Source organism: Gossypium arboreum, chromosome 8 (assembly GCF_025698485.1).
Source record: "Gossypium arboreum isolate Shixiya-1 chromosome 8, ASM2569848v2, whole genome shotgun sequence".
Lineage (NCBI taxonomy): Eukaryota > Viridiplantae > Streptophyta > Magnoliopsida > Malvales > Malvaceae > Gossypium > Gossypium arboreum.
In genome coordinates, this window is record NC_069077.1 from 27,541,437 (window position 1) to 27,545,699 (window position 4,263).

Here is a 4,263-nt window from a genome sequence, read left to right on the forward strand (position 1 = left end):
TATTGCATCGTATAAAACGACTCCAAAAGAATTGAAAGAGTTGAAAGCTCAATTGCAAGAACTTTTGGATCCAAGAGAGAAACAAGTTTGGGAAAGAGTTCCAAATCAGTGGACGTTGCGCGAATACGCTTTACCTATATTAGATGCGGTGCAAGGCAACATTGAACGACTAATGATTAATGGCAATAATTTTGAGATAAAAGTGGCCATGATCCAGATAATCCATAGCACACTACAATTTAAAGGAAACATGGTGGATGACCCAAATAAACACTTGTAATATATCTTGCAATTATGTGACACCTTCAAGTACAACAGGGTATCTGATGATGTCGTGCATCTTCGGTTATTACTGTTTTCTTTATGCAACAATGCAGTTGATTGGTTAGAATCACTAGACCCAGGTTCCATTAATATGTGGAATGATCTAGCAGAACAAATTCTCTATAAATTTTCCCGATAAGTAGAACCATTCAGCTCAGGTGAGAGATCGCCAATTTCAAACAATACAAAGGTGAATCTATGTACGAGGCATGGGAATGCTTCAATACAATGCTAATAAAGTGCCCACATCATGGACTGTAAGCGTGGTTCCAAATTCATATTTTCTATAATAGTGTTGATAGACACATCAGATCAATCCTAAATAGAGTGGGAGGATTTCTCAAGTAAAGAATTGAAGCTCTAAGCAAGCCCATCCATAAAGAGGAGCAAATCTTGTAATAGCCCAATTTCGATAAAATCAGAACATTGGTCTCGGAACCACAAATCCAAGCCGAAAAATAATTTTTTTATTTTATTATATGATCCATATTACACTAGAAATATCGTGTGAAAATTTTGAAAAGAAAATTTTACCAATTATGTACTTAATTATGAGAAGGACCAAATTGCATAAATGAAAAAGTTGGATTCTAGTAGCTAGAAGGATCAAATAGCTATGGAGTTCAAAACTTAAGGTCCTTATATAGTAATTAGACCATTAATAAAAAGTATGTAGATATTTTTGGATGATTCATCCATAGAAAATGAGAAAAAGGCTAGGGACTAATTTGGAAAGTGAAAATATTAATTAATTAAAATGATAAAAAGAAAATAAAAATCATATTTTCTCATCTTCTTCCCCAAAATAAACATGCAAACCCTAGGAGAGAGAGAAGAGACTTTCATGGCCAAATTAGGTGTCACAGCCTGATTTTTGGGCTTTGTCTGAACAGTGGTTTCGGAATCACTAACCTGAGGTCAGAGAAATTACTTTTAATATTATTTTGTGTTATAGCATGTTTATATGATTGCATGAAAATTTTGGTGAAATAATTTTAGCGATTTCAAACTAAATTGCGAAAGAGGACTAAATTGTATAAAGTGCAAAAGTTTTGTTTTTTCTAGAAAATGGTGTTAAATAACTAGAGAATCATTATTAAGGGTCTTTAAAGGGAAAATAGACCTATTTTAATAAGGGTGGCCGACCATAAAGACAAATAGGAGTAAAAAAAGTCAAAATTAGGTGCAGTTAGTAGCTTAATTTTGACCAGAAATAAAACAAAAAGAAAGGGGTTGTCATCTTTTTCATCTCTTGTCCATACCACCGAAAATATCAGCCATTTTAGGGTTTTGGAGCTTCAAAATTTCAGCCACTCTTTACCCTTACAAGTAGGTGATTTTGATGGCCTTTCTTAATAATTTTTGTACTTTTGGGACCCTTGTAGCATAATCTAACTAATGAGGGGACTATTTTGCAAAATGTTTGAAAGTATAGGGTTTTTCAATGAGAGTGTTCATGTTGTTTGTTGAATGTTTGTGGAAGAAAATGAATCATGGTTGTTAAACAAACAACTTTTGTGAAGTACTTGTTAAACTATTTTTGCATAAGTTATAAATTATGTGGTAAATGTGTGAAATAATGGAAATTGTGGGCTACTTCTAGTATATAATGAATTCAGCTAGGCTTGGTTAGTGAGAAAATTTGATAAAAATCGATATACGAGCCTAGAGGTAAAATCATAATTTTGTGAAAGTCTAGGCGCAAAATGGTTATTTTTCCAAAATATGATTTATGAAATGCATTGATTAATATGATGATTAAATTAGTGAATTTTTATAATTTTAGATCAAGAAATACAAAATTTGGGCCTAGACTGGGGGAAGGCTAAACAAGTAGACTAAATTCAACTGGTCGCCTACTTTTTGTATACCGAGGTAAGTTGTACATAAGTAAGGCAACTTTATCATTATTATGTGTTGAATGATTAATTTTGTGTAATTTGGTTGAAATTTCTTATGAATAATGCATGATAAAATTCAATGTAGTAGAGTCTCGATTGAACGTAGGAATAGATTGGATATCCATGCTATGACATTTGGGTGATATGTGTGCCAGTTTAAGACCATGTCTAGGACATAGCGTCGGCCACGATATGAGAGCCAGTGTAAGACCATGTCTGGGATATGGCATCGGCATTGAGACGAGAGCTAGTGTAAGACCATGTCTATGACATGGCATCGGCCTCAACATGTAAGCTAATGTAAGACCATGTTTGGAACATGCCATTGGCTATTTACCCTCTTGTGTAAAGCTAGTCAGATATCTTTTAGTATTCCAAATGGTTTCACGGGTTATTTTAAAAGCTTATGACAATGATATGGAATGATATAATTATGTTGTGAGTGGTACAAGTTCTTATCTGAAACTCATGAGATATGAGTCTAGTTATGTTGCCTTGATGGTAAGAATGAGGTTAGTAAGTTCTAGCTATGAAAATGATCTTGATACGATATGGAAATATTTGGTTTATACTTGTGATATATATATATAAGCATGTAGTGATATTTACCCATGTTCACTCACGAATGTTGTGTTGATTTATAATATGCATGGTTAATGTTGTTACTTATTTTTATGCAACTCACTTAGCTTTATGCTTACTCCCTCTCCTTTCCATTTTCCTATAGTGCCACCAAGCTAGTATCGGGGATCCAGGGACGTCGGAGGCATCAACCACACTATCACCTGAAGCTTTTGGTATAGCTAGTTTAAATGTTTTGATTGTGGCATGTATAGGGACTTGAATCTTTTATTTAGTGTCTTGTTAGTTTAGCCACAAGTGTTGGCTCTTATGATGGATGTGATATTTATTTTGTACAAGCCATTAATGTTGGCTAATATTGATTATTATTAAATGCATTCAATGCAAATTTCTCATGGTTGTGGTTGATTTGGTTATGTGTGTTATAATTGGATTGGTTTTGGTTGTTATTGTGTAGGTTGGTGTAAGTAAGGTTGGCAAAAAGGCTTGGTAAATAGCCGTATTTTGTCCACACGGGTAGACACATGGACTTTTGTCTAGGCCGTGTGTGACACAAGGTCTGCCCCATGGGAGTGTAGTCCGGCCGTGTGTCCCCTGTACATAAATTTTACAAGTCAATATGCATGGTAGTAAACACACGGGCAAAGACACAACCATGTACGGCCTAATACACGGGCATGTGCCTTTAAGAGGTTGCTGGCATCAGAAACGAAATGTCAAGGTTTTTGCACACGGGCTGAGACACGGGCATGTCATGGTCGTGTGGGAGACGCGGGTCATGGACACGGGCGTCTGGTAAGCCGTATGAAAACCTTTGTAGGTTTGAATCAAAAACCAAATTTACACGGGCTAGGGACACGGGCGTGTCCTGATATGTTCAGGCCATGTGAACCACACGGGCCTTCAACATGCCTATGTTAGGACAGCACACGGGCATGTTGCCCTTCCATATGGGCGTGTGCCCCTATCTGCTTGGAATTTTACAAAGTTTTCTAGAGTGCACAAATTAGTCCCGAATTAATTTCCAAAATGTGCTCGAGGCGTCGCAGGCCTATAGTAAGGACATTAAGGTATTGTGAAAAGTTTTAAATTGGGATGAGATTTCATAACTAAGAAATGTATGATTGTATGTGTTTAAGTCCGGTAACACCTCATATTCCTATTCCAGCGTCGAATTCGGGTAAAGGGTGTTACATTGGGTAAGTTTCCTTGTCCTGTTTTTAGTAATTTTGATATTTTTGAAACTGGGATATCCTAAACTATCTATTTGGGGGATCAATTTGAAAAGTTATCATGGTATAAAAATTGGGTCAATGATGTATGTAACACCTTGAATTTGGGCCTAGAAGTATTGGGCCTTGAGTGGGGGTCCGTAAGGAGGTTGTATATAGGTATTTAATTGTGTAATGAAATGAAACAATTAAATGTTTGCTATTAGTGGTTAATGGCTTTGAGA

The 4,263-nt window shown here is 35.8% G+C and overlaps 1 non-coding gene across 1 annotated transcript; it reads right to left on the reverse strand.

The window, feature by feature from the left end:
• Nucleotides 1-475: 475 nt before the first annotated feature.
• LOC128280036 (small nucleolar RNA R71) lies at nucleotides 476-581 on the reverse strand. Its single transcript, XR_008270218.1, has one exon. It is a non-coding gene; the product is annotated as a small nucleolar RNA R71 (small nucleolar RNA).
• Nucleotides 582-4,263: the final 3,682 nt, after the last annotated feature.